The sequence below is a fragment of the Triturus cristatus genome, chromosome 5_2, assembly GCF_964204655.1.
Source record: "Triturus cristatus chromosome 5_2, aTriCri1.1, whole genome shotgun sequence".
NCBI classification, from domain to species: Eukaryota; Metazoa; Chordata; class Amphibia; order Caudata; family Salamandridae; genus Triturus; species Triturus cristatus.
Window position 1 is genome coordinate 743,301,639 of NC_140588.1, and position 25,909 is coordinate 743,327,547.

Here is a 25,909-nt window from a genome sequence, read left to right on the forward strand (position 1 = left end):
ACGACCCACTGTTTTTCATGCAAAGCCCCAGTTACTAAAAACACTTGTGCCAAACATCTACGCTTCCTAAAGGCAGCTGCAAAGTTTTGCGAAAGTGTTAAAGACTTCTCCTCCAAACCAAAATCTATGCTTGACATCACACGTCCACCCTTGCTTTATTGCACATGTAAATAACAATAAAGCTTACTTTCAGACTGTGACTTCATGGCTGCCTTTTGTTTTTTACCTCAGAACTATGCTATTGTATTCGTTTACGTTTACAGGAGCCCGCTCGCCCGTAGGATAGATCAATGGAAAGTCCCCAAGCATGTCTATGCCCCCTCCCCACCCCCCGAAATTTACTGCATTTTCTTAAAGTGCTCACGATTTTTTCTGAGCACATCTTATTACGCGGAATGTTGGGGTCTGTATATACTTTATGCTTACTGACTATTTGCGTCCTAAACATTTAAGTTATTTTAAGCCAGGGATGTGATCTGTAAAAAACATAACAAAGTGACAAAAAGCTGACAGATATGTAAACCGGGTATGTTGATCAAACACACACATTCTTGGTCGCCTAAACACAGCACACAAGATGCACCGCGCATGCGCTTTAATGGGAGGACAGTCCTGACGCGCGCATGCACTTTCAGATCGCATTCCATTTCCATCATGGCCGTGGCGCCCGAGTGCTTGTGAGGCGCGCGCACAGAATTACAGGAACTTTACTTGTATCCCACGGTACACAGGACAGACTAAGGGGGATCCAGGAAAGAAACCGTGCAACGGACTGCAGGAGCCTGGAGGTAAGGCAGGACTTAAAGCAGGAGCTGAAGCCCTCCCTCTCCCCCTAGACCCTACGCTAGAGAGCTGTAGAAAAACATCTGTGTTGGGGGAGAGGGTGCCGAGGGGAGTGACCTCGGCAGCACCTCCAACACTCACAGCCCCCTCTGAAGGTAGCGATGACGGCGCTGGACATTCCTGTGTGAGGTTCTGATACTGACAGTAATTTTGTCACGAGCGGAGAGGGAGGCTAGACTGTTGGTCTAATGCCACGTACACCGAGACACGGCATCCGGGGAGAGACTGGGTCCCACCACTGGATCTGTACCCTACAGCACAGCTCCTTGACACTCTCTGCCCCGCATACCAGTTTTCCCGCTGCGATCTTTTCCCCTGGACCGCGTCCTCCCTGTCTCCTCCGCTCACGTAGGCGGATACAGTAACACCCCCTGGAGTTGTGTCTGGGATGCTGTTGCCCGGAGTCACAACAAAGAGCCCTCTACAGGTGACGTCACCGGGCGCTGGGAGACCCGCGGCTCGACCCTGCCTGCAAGCTTCACCAGCCTCCCCACTTCCTCAATAACATGCCGTGGAGCCCATGCTTCCCTCGGCTGGACGTCCGCCCCATCGCACCCCACGGAGGTAGCAGCTGCCGGGCTAGACTCCATAGTCCGCTTTATGTAACTTTCCTGGCGTGAACGCGCTAAGGGTCGACGAGCCACAGGGCCGGTCTCGAGAGGCGGGGACATGATATATTTCTGGACCCCACAGCCTGGCTCTAGGCCCCTCATCTGTACTGTAATCCGCCGTTATTCTTTAACACGGGACTGCAGCCCTTCCTCGGTGGACACGTCACACATCTATGCTCTGTAAACACACGCAGTTTGAGCCGGGCATCGCGCTTTCCAGGTTATTTGCTTTTCCGTTTGTACAGCACGTCTCGTCTGGCAGCCCGTTGCAGGTGCTGTTCAGTAGGATGAAGGGATGTCTCATTGGCAGTTATATTCTACATAATAATCAGCTACCTACAATATGGAGAAATAATTTCGAAGTGGCCGTTCGGACTTTTGTTGTCTGCCTCGAGCTCACAGTGTTATTAATGCAATTCAGATCTTTGAACGTGCTCACTCTGTACCAGTTCACAAATCTTATTAGCATGAATTAAAACAGCAGACGATAGCATTCTTATAGTGGCCCTTTTAGGTTGATGTTTAGTAATTTCATCTTAATTTTTCCCCTCGAATCATAAACAAATTACAACGTTGTTCCGGTTTAATGGGTCGCGGGACATAATTAGACATATAATTTTAACTCTTTATACCGCTTACCAACCTGTTAACAGTTTCTGAATATATAATAGTCGAATAACCAACCAATTTTTAGCCTGGATACGTTTGTTTAATGTTTACATATTTTCACTCTGTTGACGTAACCCCACAAGTCTAATACAAGAGGGATTTAAATGACGACATGTATGAGAAATATACCATTCTCTTATCTGTCTTTTTCTAAATTGGAATACTTTATTTAGGAATGACTTGTTGAATCTTTCTGCTTGGATGTGTTAATCTCAATTGAGGGAGCTATATTTGGTAATTTATTAGGCTATTCATTATACTAGTGCAACTTGATGTTAAACCCTATTTTTGTGCGCCCAACGGATGAACAAACTAGTGAAGTGATTGTGCTTTGACTCTGGACTAACCATGTACCTTTCTCTTTAGGCTTATTTTTTTCTTATTTGAGGTTGTGGGTACAGCAAAGAGGAGCCAGACAATAAGACCTGGGATTTGTTACCATCCTTATAGCATTGTGCACATAATTTACAGAAGCTCTGAGAATTTTAAATAGTGACACTTTTCTGTGTGTAGTCTTCGTGGTCTCACGATTCTTATTGACCATGTGGAGGGCCTGGGAAAATAATTAAAAAAGGAATGTATCGCCTATTATTGCCAAAGATGGAAATAATTAGATTAATGGTGGAGATTTTCTTATGAAGATGTTATTCTCTTTTATATTCTTTTAATGATGTTTTTGTCTTTAATGAATTTATATGTTTTTATTTTGATATACATTTTTAATTATTGCACTTATATTGGATTTTTAATTGCATGATTATTGATGACACAAAATGCAGAATAAAGGTCGTCTTGCTTTGAGGTATGGCAAGAGAGAGCTATTTTAATTTATACATAGGTAGTAGGAGGCGAGCCTCCTCCCCTTTTAGTCACTGATTGTTTTTAGTTGTGTTAACTGATTATCAATTCATTTTGAGGAGTCAGGTGAAAGTAATGGTCTTTCATGATGTATGGAGTTTACTCCTGCACGTCCATAGGACAATTTACATTTAGAGGAATTGGCCTTCATGGATGTTAGTGATGTGCTGTGTTCACTCTGTGGTGTATCCTGATTCAGTCTATTGGCATTAGCTCTTCTAGGATACATGTATAATCCAGTGCTGGATAGGTCTAATATTTCTTATATAGTGCTTTCTACAGGTTGCAATACAGTCTCTACTTTTATGATAAATATAAAAGCCGCCATATGGTCCTTATTTTTGTTCGCATGTAGCCCAGGACAACTTTGCTTAAAGTAACTTTGCTGCATAGACACAAGGAGTGTGCTGGTAGGAACACATGGCAGTTATGTCAGCTTGGAACTGAGCAATTGCTGCTTATAAAACAATGTAAAATGACAGAACTACTTGGAAAAAAACAAATTCAATAACATTATTTTAAAGAAACCGTCTCATGCAGTCACATTTTTAAGTTGTTACTTGAGTCTTATCCAACGAAAATGCTAATAAATAAAAACACATCTGTTGTACTATTGCAAACTTTGCTATAAGTGATATCTCTCTTTCACCTGGATACTGTATTACATTGACACAACTGAAAACACTTTACATTGAATGTGAAGTTTTTGCTCTACGACGTCGGAAACATACTACTCTATCGCTTTTTGACGGTCTGACGCTCCCTGTTGTGGGACATTAGAGGTCGAAGCTATCAAAATGTGTGTATGCTTGCATGTACCAATTGATCCATACTTTCACTCATCCAGTCACATAGCCGTTAATTTTCTGTGCACTCAGTGGTCGTCATACCCATTTATCCAACTCTGCACTCATCTCTTTAATCTCATTACATACCTTTTTACTCATCTGTGCACTGATTTATCTATCTAATCACCCATTTATCCCTCCATGCACTGACTCATCCAACTATTCATTTACATTCACCCAACACATAACCACGAAAAAATAACCGATCAATAAATAAGCTCTTTGACTTGTAAAAACAGCCAAACCTTTGACTTTGTCAATTGTTATGTACACTGTCTTCATGTTTAAAGCTTTTTGGTGAGGATTGCACCCGAATCCATAAATTTCTATCCTTTTGCACATTCTCTTCTCCCATGGCTAAGAAATCTAGGAAATTGCTCGACTAGCCCCAGTTTTTCTTAGCCTTTCGCTTTGGCCAGAAGCACATTTTTGAGTATTCAACGTTGGTGTGGTGATTTTGTGATTTCATTTGGTGCTGTGCTAGTGTCTTTGTGGGCAAATGGTCACATTGGCATTATAGGAGTGGCATTCAGACAGAAGTGGTACATCAGATTTTGTGTTTTACAAAACAGTGTTTCCTTTGTTCATGCTACAGCACATATAGTTTTAAGCACAGCACATACATCATTTTGTGTACATATTGAAGAAGCCTTACTCCGACAGGCCACTTATTACTATGAATTGAGTAACTCTTGAAATGGTGACTGTCCTTGCCCACCTGTAATATCTTTATTTGATCCAAAGTGTATTCCTAGCCAGCTAGCTAATTCTGTGTGTGTGCAGTTTTAAGGGAAGGCAATGTCTGTACTGTGTAAGTGCTACTATGGCCTATTCTCATCTCGGTTTCTCCAGGCCTGGTGTTAGCTAACACCTTTTGATTTTATTACAATTATATGTGTACTATACTTAGTTAAGGGGCTTTTAGCCAGCCCTCTTCATCCATTGGAATGTTGCCATTCACATTTTTCCTCTTCCCAATACAGCAAACCAAATTGGGCGATGGGTCAACCTACTTCATTCTTTGGGCTACCTTCACTGTGAGTGACGCCATTCTGTGCTTTTACAAGAGGCACCCCCGCACACAGTAAGGGGATGGACTAGTATGCCTGGGTGTCGTTTTTGAGGCCAAAATATAATTTATTTAGCCTCTGCTATTTGTTTTTTAGGTCTTGCCTACCCAGCGCGCATGCACTGCATAGGAGGACCTTTAGCTGTCGTTCTGCTCTTTTTCGAAGCACATACTCGTGCTTGTGGCGGCATCCACCTTGCAGGAGGGCGCAGGGCCACGCCACAAGCACGAGTAGGTGCTTCCAAAAAGAGCAAACAGCTGCTGCTGCTTCGCGCGCGCGTTTGGAAGCATTCCCAGGGTGTCTCTTCTTGTTTTACAAACGTGCAGCTCATTTGATAAAAGACAAAAACTTCAGTCTGAATTCACCTGTCCCCTAAGTGTGTTATTTCTTGCATGGCTGTTTGGAAAAGAGGCAACCACGCTGTACACGTTTTTTTTTTTGTGTCAATAAATCCCCCAAAGATTCATAAAAGTAGAGATCAAAGTTGAATCGATTTTTTTATAAGGCTAGCGAGACAACCTAATAAGGGCGAAGTAGAACGTTCTTTAACCCACTGTTAGTTGTACATTATTGCACAGCCCTCAGTCTTCACGAGCTCTGAAGGGGAAACAAGGAAACATGCTGACGCTATGCAAAGCATGTACATTATTTAATACAAATTATTGCAGGTTTTGCAGCCCAGAAAAGAGCTCGTGTGCAGAGAGGCGCGTATTTTGAAGTTTGGCTTTAAAGAAAACATACCACTGCCTTTCAGAGACTTCTCGCTCAGCATAATCTGTTATGAATGTCAGCTCCTGCACTTATTGATTTTTAGTTCTTATTTGCCCAATTAAAAAAAAAAAAAGGTGTGCCGCAATTCTAGTACAAACAGACCGCGCCCGTAAGATACCTGTCTATTTATTTTATATTTATGAATTTATTAGCAGTTTTAAACTTTGTGTGCAAGAACCAATGGGCGGCTGTTTGCAGTACTTAGGACCAGTTTCTTATAAACACTGGGGAAAAGTAGCATGCGATATAACAAGACTATGATAACTGAATAGGATAAAGCGGAGGAAATCAATTGCAATATAATTTATTTATCGTGACTAGTCAGGTACGGCAGCACAGGACATTCGTTCTTGTACACCGTCCCAGTTTCAAAAGTTGAATCAGCGAGAGGGAGGTCGGTCATAGTTGAAAAAGGGCCTGGAAGTCAGGCTTCTCAACTTTTTAAAAGAATCCTTGGATGCAAATGTTCTGTGGTTTGAGTTCTACATACCAGGAATACAATGGTGAGGGCTGTTTGAGAGCTTTTTTCCCTTGCTAAACGCTGGTGTCCGAAATGTTCATTGCCCTACCCAGATAGTGAGCTCTTTGGCAAAGATTTGGAGATATTTCACCGAGGGATAAACGCTGGGGCACTCTGGTACGTTTCCCCTGCGGGTATTTCACAGTTTATCTTCCCTCTACATCACCCTTGCGCCCATTCCTTTTTAGGTAGAGCCTGGGCAGCGCATGCACTGCTCTGCGGCATGCTGTATTGGAGTATGGAATAGAAGTCCTGCCCACTCTCAGCCCATATTTGTTATTGGCTTGTGTCATTGTCCTTCGTAAATGCTGGCTTCTGATTTCTTAATAGGCTTGTTAGTCCCTCCTTAGTACCGCCTTGTCTTCATTTGTAAACGCCCTTTTACTCCTGTTGTTAACCGGTACATATTTTTCACTCTGTAAGCACTATTTTCTTTAATGAGTTTCTCCTACTGCAGGCACAACATGCTTTCTAGCAACAATCAGAGCGTCATGCGCGCTTTCACTTTCCAAACAGCCAGGACAATGGCGGCCACTTCTTTGAATGAGTCCCGCATTTACAAGAGTTTGAGCTATTGGCATTGCAAATGACACAGCTTTTTACCTATGTGTTAATTAGCAAAACAGATAAATAAAAGGCATTGTCATTTACAATGGCAATAGATTAAACTCTCGCAAGACCTATTGCATTGCAAATGCTTGTTTTTTATTTTTGGGGACGCGGCCTCTTCCCCCTCCCCCCCCCCCCCCCCCCCCCCCCCCCCACCCCCAGCAATAACGTTATACCAAAACCAATCATTAACAAAGCCAAAGGGATAGATAACTTCAACCCTGTTGGCTTTGCTGATGCTTTTTCAATTTTTTTTTAAATATAATAATAGACTCGAGTCCTTTTCAAGGGTGTATCCTGATGAGGCACAGCAGAGCTGGTTGTTTACCTTATTTGCCAGCTCTCATCTCATAGCCACCCAGTCTAAATGCAGTCCATCGTGATCTTATCATCTGACTTTGACTTGAAAGCTGTCCACTCATGGTTATGCATTCTTTGTTGGAAGGGGTAGAGGTTCTTCCCTGTCTGCTCTTATGACATGGGGGAAAATCCCGGTGACATCCTGACCTTGCTGTAAGTGTTGTTTGTATGTTTTTGTGTTTGTATGAACCCTTTTCACATGTGGACGACAGAGCAACTGACTTTGGTAATGCTTGTTTTTATGGTAGATGCACCTATATCAAACTGGCGTACCACAAATGTTGGAATTTTCGCCAAAACCATGATGTTTGGATTGAGTGTACCAGACAGTGCAAGCGGTCTGTTAGCAAAATACCTATTGTGGCCTTACCAGGAACTTACAGGGACTTGCAGCATGTCTATTGCTTCACGTTGGTTGGCATCATTGTCACTGTAATTTGCGTAGTTCTTTTTCAATGGCTTTCCTTTTCCCAACTTGTACATCTTGTGTTAGTCCCTCCTGTGAACCATTGCTTCTTTACCTTCTCTTTGATTGGCTGGGTTCCATCCTGCTCACTTTTAGGGAACTACTTTTCTTCTTTTTGCTTACGTGCTCCATGAGAGTGCATGTGTTTTCCAGCTCTCTCCCTGTGTGCTTCTCTCCCTGCCCAAATAACTCTCCATGTCCTGTGTTGCTGCTCCCTCAAATAGCAAGTTCTCTTGTGTGCTTTCCTTCCCAAACTCACTACCTCCACCAAACTCCGAGTTGGTCTCCCTCCTGTGCTGCTTTTCACCTCCAATGTCTACTCCCTGTTGCTTTACCCGCACCCGCTCCTCAGTTGTTCCCCACGGCCACTGTGTTTTTTTTCCCCTACATTTTTTATTGTTGTTTTTTTATTTTTTGGGGGAGGGTCAGGCAGCAAACAAAAATACAGGGTTAAGCATTTTTATTTTTTGTTTTTCGGAAAAAGGCACCTGCATCATTTTGTTAGAGCGCATGCCTAATGATACGTGCTACAAAATGACACAGTTGTTTCAGCACCCCCCTAGTTTATTTTGTTTTTTGTTACAATTTTTATTTACCTTTGGCTGTGCTGTACTGTACATGGCAAAGTCAATAGAACCATAAGGCAAAACCTATATGCTTTGGTGATGCTTGATTTTTATCTATTTAAATTATTTTATTTTTTTAGATATGTAGCAGCAAATCTGTGACCAAATAAGAATCCATAACAATGGAAATTGCTTCTACAATGTACTCATTTATGTGTGTGTGTATGTAAATATGTGTGTATATATACATATGCATACAATCAATCAGGGATTTGTGAAGGGCACTACTCGCCTGTGAGGGTCTCAAGGAGCTGGGGTGGAAGGGAAGAGGGGTGGGGATTCGAGCAGCTCCATCTCATCTGAAGAGCCAGGTCTTGAGTCTCTTCCTGAATGCTTGCAGAGTGGGGTTACGTCTGATGCAGAGGCGGAGTTTGTTCCAGGTTTTGGCCATGGTGTAGGAGAAGGCTCTTCCTCCCATTCTGGCTCTGCGGATGTGTTGGATTTCGGCTAGGGCAAGGATGGCGGAGCGGAGCAGAGCAGAGGTTTCTCTTGGGTGCGTAGAAAGATGATTGTTAAGGTATTGGGGTCCGGTGTTGGGGAGGGATTTGTAGGCGTGGGTGAGCAGCTTGAAGGTCATTCTCTTTTCGACGAGGAGCCAGTGGAGGTCTCGTAGGTGCTGGGTGATGTGGTCTTGCCGTGGGATGCTGAGGACAAGTCTAGCTGAGGACAAATCTAGCTGCGGCGTTCTGGATGGTCTGGAGTTTGAGGAGTAGAGATATGTATTTTCCGGTGTGTGTGTTTCTCTGTGTGTGTTTATACATTCTTTAAAACACAGGTAACGGGCAGTTATGGTTTAGTGAACACTAAAAGAAAAATCTCTGAAGTGGAGCAGTTATAGTGTGCAACACACAATGCGCACCCTAACTCATGCTCAGCATGCTTTGACTTTTTTCTTTTTTACATGCCATTGGCTAAACGGTGTACTGAACGTGGCCCTGGCATGAGTTATGTGTGCTTTTTTGCATTTCATTATTTTTACGGTTTGTTAGAAGGTGGTTCTGACACTATGGACCGCCCGGATTTTTTGCTTTTTGAGTACCTAATTGTTGAGCTTTTACTGTGGGGGAGCCTCATAAGTTGGGATTCGCCCACAGTGAACTCATAATGAAAGAGACTGAATGGGGATTTTACTGGTGTCCCCCTGGCTGGACCAGGCCGCTGCGCAGCAGCAGGAGTAAGGGGCACTGGGCTAGTTAAATGCAGACACGTGTACATGCGTGTGCACATGTGTACGGGCTGCACTGGGGAGATTCCTGGCGTGCGCAGCCCCAGAGCAGATACAAAGTGAATGGTGTGGCAGGACCTATGCAGAATTGGGTGGTGACATGGAATAGGTTCTATACACTGGGAAGAAACATGCCTGTGAAAGTCAATCAATCATATAACTTGTAAAGCGTACTACATATCCGGGTGGGTTTCAAGGCGCCGGGGGGGGAGGAGCTGTTAGTGGTCGAAGACGCAGGTCTTGAGTTGTCTCCTGAAGGTCAGCAGGTCTTCGGTTTGACGTAGGTGGAGGGGGAGGGTGTTCCAGGTCTTGGCGGCACGATGGTAGAAGGATCTGCCTCCGGAAGTAGTTCTCCGGATGCGTGTGACCGTGGCCAGTGCGTGGTCAGCGGAGCAGAGCTTTCTGTTGGGTACGTAGAAGGAGAGTCGGCTGTTGAGATAGACTGGGCCGGTTTTGTGGAATGCCTTGTGTGCGTGGATCAGGAGCTTGAAGGAGATTCTTTTGTCGACGGGGAGCCAGTGCAGGTTCTTCAGGTAGGGGGTGATGTGGTTGCGGCGCGGGACGTCGAGGATCAGGCGTGCAGAGGCATTCTGTATTCTCTGTAGTCTGCTGATGAGCTTGGGCGAGGTTCCGGCGTAGAGGGCGTTTCCGTAGTCGAGCCTGCTGCTGACCAGGGCCTGGATGACTGTTTTCCTCGTGTTTGTCGGGATCCATCTGAAGATCTTGTGGAGGGTGTTGAAACAGGTGGAGGAGACTGCGTTGACTTGTTTGGTCATGGAGAGTTTCGAGTCGAGGATGACTCCCAGGTTGCGTGCGTGGTCGATGGGGGCTGGGGGGGGGCCCAGTGATGTGGGCCACCAAGAGTCGTCCCAAGCGGAGGGGTTGGACCCGAGAATGAGGATTTCCGTTTTGTCTGTGTTCAGTTTGAGGCAGCTGTCCTCCATCCATTCGGCGACGGCCTTCATTCCCTGGTGGAGGTTGGACTTGGCGGTGAGGGGGTCCTTGGTGAGGGAGAGGATCAGCTGAGTGTAGTCGGCGTAGGAGATTATGTTGAGGTTGTGTTGTCGGGCGATGCGTGCTAGTGGTGCCATGTAGACGTTGAACAGCGTCTGGCTGAGGGAGGATCCCTGTGGGACGCCGCAGATGATCTTGAAGGCCTCGGAGCGGAACGGGGGGAGGCGGACTCTGAGTTCTGCCGGAGAGGAAGGAGGTGGTCCAGTCCAGGGCCTTGTTTCAGATCCCTTCGTCGTTGAGGCGCGTGCGTAGTGTGCGGTGGCAGACAGTGTCGAAGGCGGCGGAGAGGTCTAGGAGGGTGAGGGCCACCGTCTCGCCGTTGTCTAGCAGGATCCTGATGTCTGTGGCGGCGATGAGGGCGGTCTCGGTGCTGTGGTTGCTGCGGAATCCTGATTGTGATGGGTCTAGGATGTTGTTGTCTTCGAGGTGTCGCGTGAGCTGGGTGTTTTACTATCTTCTCGATGACCTTAGCTGGGAACGGGAGCAAGGCGATGGGCCGGAAGTTTTTGAGGTCGCTTGGGTCTGCTTTGGGTTTCTTCAGTAGTGCGTTGATCTCTGCGTACTTCCAGTTCTCAGGGAAGGTGGCGGTCTCGAATGAGAGGTTGATGATTTTGTGCAGGTGGGGTGCGATGGACTTGCTGGCTTTGTTGAAGATGTGGTGTGGGAGGGGGTCGGAAGGGGAACCGGAGTGGATTGATCCCATGGTCTTGATTGTGTCCTCGATGCTCACGTTGGCCCAGGTTGTCAAGGTGTCGTGGGTGGTGGGGTGCGGTGGGTTTGGTGCGGTGTGGTCGGCAGGGTCGTCCGGGGTCTGAAGCTGTCGTGGATGTCGGTGATTTTCCGGTGAAAGAAGGTGGCGAGTGAGTCGCACAGGGCTTGTGATGGTGGGATGTCGTTGGCGGTGGAGCTGGGGTTGGAGAGTTCCTTCACGATGGTGAAGAGCTCCTTGCTGTTGTGTGCGTTGTTGTCAAGGCGGTCTGTGAAGGAGGTCCTTTTGGCGGTCCTGATGAGGTGGTGGTGGTTGCGGATGGCGTCTTTGTAGGCCGTGTGGCTGTCTGGCGTCTTGTTGCTGTTCCGTGTGTTTTCCAGTTTCTGGCAGGTGCGTTTACATCCATCTAGCATAATTTCTTCCGTCTACCCGCTCTGCTAGCGCTGGGACGCCCTGTTGCTAGGGCAGACATGCGCGGTATAAATCACCCTAACAAAACATAACATAACAATTCCATCATTCTCTTATGGGGATGTGGAGCACATGGGCTAGTTTTACTTTCATAGGGCCTACACATTCCAGACACGCACCAAAGTCCACTGTAACGTATGTGAGAAGAAGTATTCTGCAGAGTCCAGAGTCATATTTGTACTGCTTTTGGGTCATCCTGAAATGTTATAATTCTCTGAGTCAGCTCATAACCAAGGCCTGGCTGGGGGCGGACCCCGCCCACCTGATTAAGAACCTTTCTTCCCAGAGCAAAGACCTTCCCTCCAAGGAGAGAAGAGGGGTGGAGCTACAAGCTAATACATCAGCAGCTGTCACTGGGTGCCAGGCACCTAGCTGCACAAGGGAAAAGGCAGCTCTTGGGGGAAGGGGCATTTTCAGAGACCATGTGGCAGGAGACCCTGGACGATGCCATCTTGAACCAACCCAGAGTCCTGAGCAGGAAGGAGGGAGCGGGGGCAGAAAAGTGATGTCACTGTGTGATAGGGCAAACAGAGACTTCCTGCCAGCCCCCTCCCCGACTTCTTAGAAGAACTTGCACAGGAAGAGAAGCTCTCTCTGGGGTGTGGTCTGCTGAGGCAGAAGGTGCTGGAGCCTGGCGCAATGGACAGTTGGAATGAGGACCCCCCCCTGACTATCCCAGGATCCTGAACAGCGCCAGGAGAAGAGACCAGGACCAGTGCGCAGAAGCAGGGGCCTCTGCGCAGGGAGAAGAGAGGCCCAGGAGGAGAGCCAGGCGAAAGGCTTACCCAGGGAGCCAGTGAAGACAGCTCCCTGATGAATCCCCCTTTTCAGAGACCCAGAGGGCGAAAGAGAGTGCTCCCGGTGGCTGGGGAGGGCCACCAGGAGCAATACGGGGCCAAGATCTCCAAAATCAGACCCCTGGGGGCTTAGATATGCCCCCCAGAAGGTAGGCGACATTTGACCTCTGCCATGACCGACGCCGAAGCGCGTGGGGCTCCGCTGCATTCCAGAAAATGCCCCCGGGGTGGGTCTGGTCCCAGGGGGTTCCCCCAAGAGAAGTAAAGTTGGGGTGCGCTGTCACGCACCCCGTGAAGGTACCCCCGTGGGGTGCCAGGAGCCCACCCTGGCCCCCACCGAACATGAAGCCGGGGAGCGCCGTCGCGTTCCCCGTGAAGATGTGCATGGGGGAGGGGCCCGGGATCCCAATTCCGGGCCCCGTGTGAGAAGGAGATGCCGGGGGCAGCCCCCTCGCCCCCCCCTGTGAAAATGTGCCAGAGGGGACCTGGGACCCCATCCCCGAGCCCTGAAGAAGACGTCTTTGGGGCCCGGGCCCCGAAGCAAAGCCGGGGAGCGCTGTCGTGCTCCCCGTGAAGACGTGGGGTACCAGGAGCCCACCCTAGCCCCCGCAGGAGATGCAAGCCGGGGAGCACCGGTACGCTGCCCGTGAAGCGGGTGAGGGGGCTCGGGACTCCATCTCCACGCCCCAAGATGGTGGAAGGCATGGGGGGAGTGCCGTCGCACTCCCCTGAAGGACAGCCATGGCTGGAGGAACCGGAAAAGTCCTGCGCTTCTGCCCGCCAGAGTGGGCAGGCCAGAACTCCGTTGCCAGCTCCCGTGGCAGCACGAGAGGGTGCTGGCCAGACGGGGAGCCGGCTGGGGCAGCTGGGGGTGGGCTCCCCGGGCTGCCCTCCCTCGTAAAGGCATGTGGGGGTCCCGGGTGGGGCCGGGACCCAGTAAGGAATAAGAAGGTGCCAGGGGCCTGGATGAGACCGGGTCCCTGAACAAAGGCCAGAGCAGCCGGGGGTGTGCTCCCTGAGCTGTCATAGCTTGCCTGCGGGTCCAGGTGGGACCGGGCCCCCCACTGAAGAGGTGATGCGGAGCGGTGAGACAGGACAGGCAGCGTGGGTCTCCCAGGAACAGCGGGGGAGCTGCTGCTCGAATATTCACGGCAAAGAACACAGAGCGCCCCCTAATGCTTTGCAAGGCATGGGGAATTCTACTGTTTTGGGTGTTTGGTGGCCCCCAGAGGAGAGGGGCCACCCCCATTTTCTGGAGAGGTGCAGGGGGAGCTGCAGGAGGAGCGCAGCTTCCCCCAGCACAAAGAAGAAAAGTCCCTCCCTAAGTCTCACGGGGACCTAAAAGAAACTACCTCTCAAGGGCTCATCCAATATTGCAACACTTCCTGGGCTGGAACTTTTGTTCTACAGCTGGAGGTGTATGGAGAAGTGCATCAAGGAGTGAAGGGCTGAGTTGGTGATGTCTGGAGAAGGGCATCTCCTGGAGGTGAAGAGGTGCACCAGAACTCCATTTACTAAGGTTATTTCTTTTAGAGGGACTGAAGGTCACACGTGTAATGTGAAGTACCTGTGTAAGGTGGTGATCTAAGCAAAGTGGGGTTATGTTGTCAGACATTCCTGCTAGGGTGTCTGGCTGTATATGCGTAATCCTGTCATTTCATTTGTGATGCCTTTTAGGGGCTGTAATTGCAATGCATTCTAATGACCCCCAAATGTGATGAGTACTGTCCATTCTAAAGTGATGTTTAAACATGTATTCTTGCTGCTGCGCTTAGGTGAAGAACCTAGACTGCTAGCCCTTAAGATGTGTAGAGGTGTATACTTCAGGGTCAGTAGGAAATGCTCAGTCAGGGTTATGTGTCACCAAGGCAGGGTTACCTATTTTAAATGCTTGTTGATTTAATTGGGTGGGTTGCCACTGGGATGGTGCCAGTGCGCAGGGCCCTCGCTCCAGGTTATGTTCAGCTACCTGCATTGGGGCATTATGATGTACATACATGGGAGTGGTGGTACTAGACCCTACCCCCCTGCGGGAGGGGTGGAGATGTTATGCAATGTCACAAAGTAATTCCAACAGCATATGTATATTTGTAAATTGGTGCATAGTATTGTGTGGTGTGTGTGTTTAATAAATATACTCTTACTTTTATAAAGCAAAGTGCAGACTGGAAATCAATTATTGAGTGTTATTTCTGCGCTCCTGCAAATGGCGATTACTAGCCCACACCACCTCCCTTGAGTAAGCCTCAAACTGCTCTGCAACGCTACCCTCTGAGAGTCAGGCGCTACAATTGGGTGTTTGGTTCCCAGTGAAGGACAAATGTAGTCATGTTATTTGTGCAGGCCTCACAGATACTGCCTCGTTTTCCAACACTGTTTCATTCACTGAACCATATCTGACCTTTGTGTTTGTTTAGTGGTTTTCATGTTTTTTTTTTCACCTGCCGTGTGCCCATTTTCGAAGTGCACAGCATTCAGCCAGGCCCTGTGCCCACTTGGTTTGGGCTGTATGCAGCTGGGTTTGCTCGGAGGGCCTGCTTGGCTTTACACCAGCACTGTGAAAACACATAGCAGCTGCTCCATGTTTTCATATAAATGTGCTGCCCTGGGGCAGTGCGAGTTTGCGGCTTCCCTGGGGGCAGCGCATACAACCTTTTAAAAGATGTGCCAGGCACAAACAATGACAATGCGTACTACGTCCACAGGAGTAGGTTAAACATGCTAAGTCTCTACCGAGTTTCATGCCGATCCATCAAGTGGTGAAAAAGGTATCACTAAATCAGAAATCTTTTGATCCGCCTCTCCTCCCTTAGTTTGATCAGCAGGAAAGCTGATGTACCTGCGTATATTGGTGTAACGTGCTAACTACCTGCCACATTTGATGCAGATTTATCAAATTGCACTAAAGTATAGCAATGACAGTTTTATTGTGCCCCCCCCCCCCCCAACCTGCCTCCTCAATGGATTTGCTTAAAATGTGACATATCAATAGAAAATGAATCCTCTCAAATGTCTGCCAGTTTTTGTGCCGATTCATCACTCGGTGCTAAGCGTATTAGCAAATGAACATTTGTGTGTCCTCTAACCTCCTTTTTAGGTTTCGCCTGCACAGCGCTTGCGTTGTGCTTGTAAAAACCCTTGTTTTTAATATATAAAAGGTGGCTCCTATCAGTTCAGAGGGCCGAATTACTGTGTTCATTTGCTTTTGTGTGGAACTTTTCATTTTGTTAACTTCCCCTTCCTGCAGGCATTTACGATACTTCTACAAAACCTGTTCACACTGTAAGCTCCATTCGCTGACAAGATATGATCTCTTCCCAAGGAAAAGGCAGACAGCTTCCAACAGTATGCTGGAATGCTTGCTATTTATTACTTAGTTGTGTAAAGCGGATGCTTTAGCCTCAGAAAGTTTGTGGCATTTCCTATTCATGCCTCTGTACTTTTCTTTGCACTTTGTAGTCATCGGATTGATTTTTTTTTTTTTTTCTTTTTTTTCTTCAACATAATCTATTTGGTCATTATGTCAAAATCTAAATGTTGGAATAAATATTGCACGTTGAAAATAAAGTTAATTTACAAAAGCAAAGCTATATTTTACTACTAAACAGGTAGCCACAAGTGCAGTTACCTTGCAGAAAACAGGGTAATGATTTGAATGGTGCATTAGGTGCAGTGGCACCGGTCCCAAAAGTTGTTGGAACTCCTCTAAACACCTAATATTGATGTATTTTACTACTATACACGCTGGCACAATTGTAGTTAACTTGCAGATAATAGGGGCTTGATTTGGAGGGTGCTGCAGGTGCAGTGGCACCAGTGCCAGAAGCTCTAGGTACGCCACTAAACACAAAATATTGCCATATTTAACTACTAAATAAGCAGTCACAAGTGAACGTACCTTGCAGGTGCTATGGTCATGATTTAGATGGAGCAGGTGCAGTGACACCGGGGCCCAAAACTCTAGGATCCCCTCTAAACACCATATATTGTAATGTGTTATTACTAAAAAGGCAGTCACAAGTGCAGTTACCTTCTAGGCAATAGGGTCATTATTTGAATGGTGCAGCAGGTGCAGTGGCACCAAAGCCAAAAGTTGACACAACTCCTCAAAACACCAAATATCGCTATGTTACTACTAAACATGCAGTCGCAAATGCAGTTATCTTACAGGCTCTAGGGGCATGATTTGAATGGTGCAGCAGGTGCAGTGGCACCCGGCCAAAAGGTTATCAGAACTCCTCCAAACACATCATATTGCTAATACATCAATTAATTCTATTATTTCCCCCTTTCATTTAAATTTCCAAAATTGTGCTATTTACCCACACTATACCTCTAGTAACTGCACAATATGTTGCCTCTGCTTACATAAATAAGTCATAACACTTGAACAAACTTTCTGTAACTTATATTGTACAACTACCTCAGCAAAAAAAAACAGCTTATTATTAAACACATAAGCGAAACGGTAAGAATTTTCAATGACGATTCTCAGAAAAGAGAGGATAGAGAGAGCAGAACAATTTTACATTCACAGAATTATATTTACCTAGGATGGTGTGAGAACCAACCCCTTAGCCAAGGAGTTGGGAAGGGTCCCCCGAGAAAGGTCAGGAGACAAAGGTTTCAGGACAGGATTCAGGACAGGATAAGGTTACCTCTTCTAGATCCGACGCCTGCGTCGCACCCCTCTCTGACACTATCTTCTTCCTTGATTCTTCTCCTCTCTTCTTCTAATTATTTGTCTTAGATTAATAATTCTGCTCTTTGATTCTTCTTCAGCATCCGTTCATCACTCCGACAGCATCCCGAGCTCTGCAGCATTCCGGTCTCTCTTAGCTAACTAACTAACTAAACTACTTCAATTATACTCTTCTAATGCCATGTACCACCCATGAATGTTTCAATTTCATAAAACTCCAATTCTGGTTGGACAGGCAAAGGGGATTATCATCACACCATGCTAAATTTTCAATACGGTCTTTCAGTTCATTGTTTAATAATCCCACTCCTTAATTTTTATTCACAAATCTTTATTCCCACCCTCATTCACATCTTTATCAAATACAAAAGTATACACTTCATATATTTTCTTCCTTTCACTGGACATTATGCTGGTTGCCAGAGTATGTTTCTGTTCTCGTCCTTGGATGGTGTTCAAGAATTACATCGCATCTTCTGGCTCACTTAGACTGTGCATGTGTAGAGTTCACATGGGATATAGACTTCGGTCTCTTACAAAGGGCCGAATACGAACTAATAAGAAAAGTCAAGTAAATGTATATTAATTTGAAAATAAAATGATTTCACTGTATACCACCTATCTCTACTCCCCATTTACTTATAAATGTTCTCCCCGCATTAGCAATTAGTAAATGGCTTCTTTTAGTTTCAGCAAAGCAGATGCTTAGCATGTGAGCTTTTAATCGACCATTTTAGAAGCGTCTGCGCAGGTGCAGAGAATTCCCTCCAACCGACAGCTCGTCATACTGCATAGATGCAGTTTACGCATGTGCATTACAGTTTCCTGCGTTAGGAGCCATTTTAGCTTTCACTAAAGTTACTTGTTAATAAGACACGTAAGCAAGCTTCTTCTTTTTCTAATATTTGAATTGTGGTGCATATTAGTTACACAATAGACAATTAATACGAAGTTATGAGTTATAGGATAGGATTGCTTTCAAGCAAGTCTCTTTTCTACGAGTCCTTTCTCCATCAATCCCCTCTCTGATGGCATTTTTGAGCCATCACAAAATTACCCATCACAAAACCAGATGCCAACTTTAGCACATCTCAATTCCCTTTTCAGTCTTTTCGTTCCTTTCCTCATCCTTATCTTTTAAGTTTTTCATCCTTTTATATAAATCACCTTTTATTTCTTCTAACTGTATCTCTTCGTGCTTTCTTTTCTTTCCATTTATTTCATTTCTCTTTCTGCACCATTTGCACCATATCATTATTATTAAGACTATTATGATTATACTAACTAAAGGTAGTATTATTTGGGCTATAAAACGTTTCCTTATGTTAGTAAACCAAGTCCCTATTGAGGAAATGCTTTCTGTTAATTTTTCCCATACACTATCAACTTCCAGTGGATTAAATTCTTCTTCAATTTTCGTAATATTTTTAATATATCCTCCAATTTCTATACTTTTGTCCGATATAAAAGTGCAACAATGTTGCGCTTTCAACATTTTACAGACTCCGCCCTCTTGCTAATAATATATCAAGCGCAAGTCGATTTTGTAAAACCATAGACCTAATTGCAACCATTTCCGTAATAATCATTTAGTAACCTCCAGCAGTATCTGTCGATCAACTACTGTAGATAACTGACAAATTCTACGTGAATTCAGAATGACTCCCACTGAAGGTATCAATGCACTAAATATATCCCCTTCTATTTCTGAAAAACGAGCTCTCTTTCTACTTGTTAGTTCTTTTAGTGTTTTCATTGCTTCCAGTGATTCTTTTCACATGATAAACTTTAGGGAATACTATTCCGAAATAGCAACTCCTGTACCACCATGCAGGCAGCTTATAATATGCTTTATTCCCACACACGTAGTAAATCCCAGGAAATACTGGATCTGTTTCCCCTTTTAGTCCCCAACCTCCAATAATCAAGAAGTTATGTTCACATGCACTGGAACCAATAAATAAATTGTTATAGTCAGTATTTAATCTATGGAGGCAGGTCTTCCCTTTCTTTACAAAATCTAGGGACATCGCAGCATGAGTCTTGCCAGCTGTACAAGTTCCCTCTTTCTCAGCCCATGGTGGAATATGAGTTTTCTGTTCAGCAGCTTTCCTTTGGAAGTCCTGTCTCCTTTCTTCAACTAAATTCAAAAACACCTTTTCTTCTTCTTTTAGTGAGCATGTTAAGTTATTCTTGTGTGCCTTTGCTATATCTATTGACTTCATAGTTAAGAAAAATTCACTCATAAACTGTACATCTTGACTACTAAGTACTGGATTCATACTCTTTCGAATAGGAATCTCTGAAAATATCACATCTGAATTTGAATAATAATACTGTAACTTTCCTGTTCTATAAAATAGACTTGTTAGTATACTACATGAAATACCATATGTTAACGGTAAATGATGGTATGTAACGCCCTCTGCTACTGAAGCTGGTAATTTCATACAAACATAACAATCACTAATTTCCATTGTGTCTACATACCGAAATAATAACTTTGTGAATACATTTTAAAGTAGTGTCATTATCTGTCACTTTGTAATGCAAATCCAACTCATGTAGCGCTTCTAATTCTACTCTATCTCTTTTTATGCTAGCTAACTTTCCATTAGTGTCTGTGTTGTTTTTCTTATCTGTTATCATAAGGTAAGGAATCTCTATTGTTAAACCAACCAAAGTATAGCCACTCATAAAATACTACATATACAAATTCTACACTTCTTTACACAGTTTCGTTTTGGTTTTCCAGCAACCCTATCTTCAGCCATTTTAGTTTAAGAAGATTTCTCTTCTTTTCTTTACTTTGCCTTTATGAATTTTATTTCTTTTGACACTTCAAGGGGATCTCACTTCTCCTTCGTCAATCTGTTCCGCAATTATTTCCTCATCATTTTCTTCATTTAAATCTAGATTCTCAAGTTATTCAAGAATCACATAGGTCCATTCGGGACCCTTGAACTTACTGTTCAAAATTCTCAGTCTTTGGCTTCTTCGTCTAGTTTTCTCATTCAACTGCCCAGACTGACTAGTAACTTCATTTACTTGTTCAGGTTCCTCACTTATTGTTTTTAAGAGATATTTTAACCTTTTGACACCACCTGGCCAGTTATCACCTTTTCTGACCTTTTTGGCTTGCACTGCACTTTCACTTTCCTCGTCTCTTTCGAGAACTTTTATTTTTGTTCTGTTGTGGCACAATTTGATTTTCTCCGTTTTCAGAGTCCGTCTCTATCTGTCCTTGTTCAGGCGGATGAAGCCACAATAAGCCCTGAACGTGTTCTTCTTCCTCTTTCTGGTCCTGTTCAGGTCTTATTCATTATTTTTCTTCTTTCTGAATTTGTTGTTCTTCTCCTAACTGGTCCTGTTTAGGTCTTACGGCACCTTGCTTTTCTGCAGCCTGAACGTGTTCTTCTATACCGGTCTGTCCCTGCTCAAGCTCATTTATTTTGTTGTTTGCCTGAGTATTGTTTTCTTTCTTTGTCTGGTCCTGCTCATGGTCTCCAGCAGTTTTATTCACCCTTTCCTGAGTTTTTTCTTCTACACCTATCTGATCCTCTCTAGTTTCCTGTCTTTCTAATCTGGTTCTTCTTCTTGTCTTAACAATCACCTCAGGTATGTCAACCACTGGTATCCAGTCTTCCTGACTTGTGTTCGGTTGTTTTCTGTCAGCTTCTTCAGAATCTGTTACTCTAGATTCTTCAGCTGCACAACCTTCAGCGGCCTCAACTGCTTGTGTCAGTTGCGGTCCCTCTTCCTCAGGAGCTGGAACTCTTTTGGTGTGACTGGCATGTATCCAGTTAGGCAACCCTGCACATTTCACTGCTGTTGTTGTGACCAGTATGACCTGTTGCGGATCATCTCACCTGGGTGCTAGACACGACTCTCTGGTGTGATTCTTCACTACCACCCAGTTTCCGGGATTCAGATCATGTGATTGATCCGACTGCCTGGCAACTGCGTCTTCTCCAACCTGGTGAGAGACAGAACGCACTAGGTCAGCCAATCTTCTACAATAGTCCAATACCAGATCATCAGTTATATTCAACAGCTTATGTCCTGGTATAAATTCTCGTCCCATTGCTCTTCCCATGAGAATCTCATGGGGGCTCAGTCCAGTATTTCTGTCAGTAATGCTTCTGAGTCCCATCAGAACAAGAGGTAATGCATCTGGCCAACACAGTGATGTGGATGCACACATCTTTGCCAGTCTTGACTTGATTGTCCCATTCATTTGTTCCACCACTCCAGAAGCCTCTGGGTGGTATGCACAGTGTATTTTTTGTTCAAATTTAAAAGGCTTCACATATTAACCAAATTATTTCATTATTAAAGTGAGATCCTCGATCTGATTCCAAAATCACTGGATAACAAAACCGCGGAATTAACTCCCTTAATAGCAATCTGGCTCCTGTTATGCTGTCATTTCTCTTAGTAGGGTATACCTCTACCCACAGTGAAAACAAACATACTATAACAAGGACGTACTTAAATCCCCTGCATGGCGCAATTGTATGAAATCTAACTGCAACCTCACAAATGGTCCTTCGGCTTTTCCAATCTTTCCCCAACTGACCACTGTTTTCCTGCCTGGATTTATTTGTTGACAAGTTAAACATCGCTGGCAAAGGCTCTCTGCGACTGCCCTAAATCTTGGATTGTACCAATCTTGCCTGAAAAGTCTGATCATGGCATCCCTGCCTACATGTGTGTGTCTCCATGATACATTCTTGCCATTTGTGAAAGCAAACAGTCTGGCATGACTGGTCTGCCATCTGGATAAATCCACACATCATCTCCTGCCCTCTTTTTACATCCTGTTTTTATCCAACCTTCCTTTTCACTCACTTCCTCCTCATCCTGCAGTTGTCACACCTCATCCTATGTTTCTAATGCTGAGAATAGCATAAGTTGGCAGCTGATTCCACTTGTTTCAATTTTCTTGTTTATTGCCATATTATTTTTTGCACAGTTCTGAGCAACCTGGTCAGTGTATCGATTACCAGCTACCACATAGTCATTTCCTGACTGGTGAGCAGCACACTTGACCACTGCGAATTCTTTTGGCAATTGTATTGCTTCTAACCATTCTTTTACAAATTTCCCATTTTTAGGTCTCACGCCTAGCGTTGCAGTGCGCAGCACTGCTCGCGCAAGACGTATTGTAAGGGGGTTCTGGAAGCTAACCACATGTTTGTGCGTGTGGTTTCGCTTTTGCGGGCAGCCATTGGGTTTCGTGTTTAAAAAAAAAAGGCACGCAATTGGGCAAAGGCGGGCACATGTCCCGCCTTCGCTCTGCCGATTCCCGTCCGTGTCTAGCACGCGCAACATTGCGCGTTCGTCTCACTGCCGTGCCACCTTGCCCCCGCTCCTCTGTGGTGCGCGCGCACCACTGGTTTCCTTTCACTTTCGCGCCACGCGGCCGTGTCACTTTCACGGCGGCATGGCCATTGCTTGTTAGGTCTCGCCTTGCTATCGCGTAAGCAATCGCAAAGCAAGACTATTGTAAGGGGGTTTTAAAAGTGCTCCCAAAAAGCGAATTGCATGGCTAGCACGAGCACAATCACGCGCATCGTGCCACCATGCAATCCGTTTGACATCTCCCTTCAAAGGGTCCGCTCCCCCGCCTGGAATGCGCTCCCCCGCCCCCAAGCGCGCGCGCGCCACGCTCCGCCGGGCTTGTTTTTCTTGTTTCATTTTCTGCGTGGTTTGTGCTTTGCATTACCTGCAAGAGTGTGTAGTGCGCTGGCATCCCGCCTTACAGGCACCAATCCTGCTCAAGGAGATAGGGTGCTTTACTATGTAAAAATGCATCAGTTTAAAGGGCGAGGCGAAAATATTTTGTGGGAGGGGCTAGGAGCGCACTTAGGCTGCATGGCTTTCTTTTGTATGCATGCGCCGAATGTAATATTTTGTTTAAGATTAGCGCGGTGCCTGCCTCACGGACACCGTGCTTATTTAAATCATGGCAGCTGCTTCCGGAGACTGCAAAATCCTCACTTCTACATGCGACCCCAGTCTGCCTTGAAGATCAGACACCCACTGGCTCCAGTCTGTCTACATTACCTCACCGTAACTTTTTTTCGGTGCTCCTCAGTCAGGGAACTCCCTCTCTCGCATGTCTCGCCACACCACCTCACACCCTCTTCTCAGTCTAACTCTCTCACCTTAGGACCCCCCACACTTCAGTTCACATTATCCCGCAACCTCTGGTGCTGGCCACCCCCTCCTCCCCATCTATGCAGACACCCCCATGCTCCAGTCTGGCCTCCCACCGCAGACGTCTCCTCCCTCACAGTCCACACCACCTCCACTTCACACACTAACATTCGGAGCCTGGTATTGCGTTCACCCCTCTCTGTACTGCACGGTGCCTGCCTCACGGCCACCGCGCTAATTTAAATCATGGCAGCGGTTTCCTTTGCAGCCCCCGGATGTCCTCCTTACGACGCAGGATCCCAAAGTCTCGTGGTTTACGGATACCGGATGTCCTCCATACGACACCGGCTATTAATTGATCATTATCAGCCTTCATTTAAACTACCGGACGCCTTAAATTGTTCTCTTGCTCCACTTGGTCTAATCTCACCAGTGAGTCTTGTTATCCACCAGCGCTCGGCTGCTGCTTATTGCTTGCTGACAATCATTATGATAGGTTACCTTGTTTGTCTGTGCACTATAATCTGCTGAATTGTGCATGCCTCCCACTTGTTCCATGACTCACGGACCGCTTTGGAGGCTTCCCGGTTTTGTCTCATTATTACGGCTCCACCATTGGCGTTTTTATGTATCCCTGTAAATTATATCACCTCCCTTGCCTAACACCGTCCCTTGCCTCCCACAGATTCGACCCTGGGCACCCCTGCTGGCAGTACTCCCCCCCCCCCCCCCCCCCCCCCCCTGCCTCTACACACCAATTCCTGGGTGCATTGGCATTACCCTATATTGGAATTCACGTCCATTCAGGTACCTACCTTCTCCTTCAACTAATTTGACCCTGCCGGCTTTCCTACATTATCCTTATTCAATCCTTTCATATTGGCCCGTGTATAGCTTGTATAAAATTGTAACCTGGTCCCGAAACTAGACCGGAACTGACTACAGCTCAAAACGTCATTGACCATCCAGCGCAACTCTATGGTTCATCAAATGGTCAACCTCCTTCAATCTTTGTAATAAATTACTCTGAATCGAGAAAGCTTTTAGGTAAATATTGCCATTATTGTTTTTCCTGCGCTGTTTTCCACTGTCTCACTTGCGCCGTTTCAAAGGCCGTGGCTTACAAAGACAAGCATTTACAATGCAATAGGTCTCGCATTTACGCGAGTTTGAGCTAAGCACATTGCAAATAACAATGCCTCTTATTTGCGTTTTCGTTTTTCAAACATAAATAAAAGGCATCGTCATTTACAATGCCAATAGCTTAAACTTGCGTAAATGCAAGACCTATTGCATTGCAAATGCTTGTTTTTTAAAGGCAACTGGTCTGAGGAAAAAACAATCTTTCAGATGAATTTCAGATTAGAGAGACACACACACACACACACACACACATGCACCCACACACACGCGTGTATATATTTAAGTTAAGTTGTGACCCTGGAGTGGTGAGGGGGCTGGTTGAAACCTGAGCCTGCACAAGTCCGGCGGATAAACAACGTGATCAAACGCCAGCTCCGCAGAGGCGAAGGGGACGCCCACCGGGAGCTGAAGCTGATTGGTAAGTGACAGCTCCGCCTAGCCCCAGCATGTTTTGTGCACTTATGTTTCTTTCACAATATTGCCTTGCTGTCTTAGCCAGCGGGAGGGGAGAGGACGCGGCTGGCACAGTCCTCGACCGAGGGCACAGTACGTGTGGGCACTGGCTCTTGTGTTAATGCCTGGGCAGAGCAGGGTCGTAAAGTAAGGGATGTGTGCATGTTTTTTTTTTGATCATATCCCTGTGTGCGCGATGCTTTTGGTACGCCTCAGAGAGGGTGTTTCAGCCATCCGCTCTGAATAGGGAGTGGTGCTGCTGTGTCTGTGTTGGTACCTTTCAGTTTTCATTGCATACAAAGCGATACTTGCTGTCTTACAGCCGGTGGACTCGCTTGTTCAGTTCCACAAAAATATGGGTTGTCGTTGTATTGTGGGAGCAGAAATATACCACACTTCCTGCCCTTATGCATGCGAGGCAGCGGTGGTTGCTTGAATGGTTGGATGTGGATTTCTAGGCCCTCAGGAAACACGAGCTTAGAAGAGGGTGTCTGGAATGTGAGAAGAAAGATGGCAAACTCAAAACATAGCATGCGTCAGGCTTGTAAGTTGATACACGTTTTGGTGCAGGTCGAGTGTATTCGCACATGCCTCGTCACGCATGGCCTTTCATGTCTCCGTTGTCATGTCCTGCCTTGGCAGGGCTGAGTTGTGTGTGCATTACTCTGCACAGAACCAAGACCCAGATGAGGAAACAGCAGTAAGGGCGGGACGGAAACGCAGCCCGTGTTAAAGAAGGCGATGGTGTACAGTGGGGTTCAAATGCACCCATTTTGTCTCGAATAGTACGCCCTGGATGGACACAGTCAAGTAACCTTTCACGATGAATGGGTCCTTGAACTAGATCAATACAATCTGTGATTGCCTTTACATAAATAAGCAAAATGTTATCTTGGTTTCAAGACCCATGCATGCTCCCTGTTGCATTTAATATTTTTTCATATACATTATTGATGGTTAAGGTACTCCAACTGATGAACAT

At 45.8% G+C, this 25,909-nt stretch overlaps 1 protein-coding gene across 1 annotated transcript in view; it reads left to right on the forward strand.

Annotated features, from left to right (window-relative positions):
* The first annotated feature begins 592 nt into the window (after positions 1-592).
* Positions 593-25,909, forward strand: part of LOC146829211 (fibronectin type-III domain-containing protein 3a-like) — a 608,949-nt gene continuing 583,632 nt past the window's right edge. Inside the window, exon 1 of the mRNA XM_085607850.1 lies at positions 593-788. The gene's annotated coding sequence lies outside the window, so the exon portion shown is untranslated. The remainder of the gene's footprint in view (positions 789-25,909) is intronic.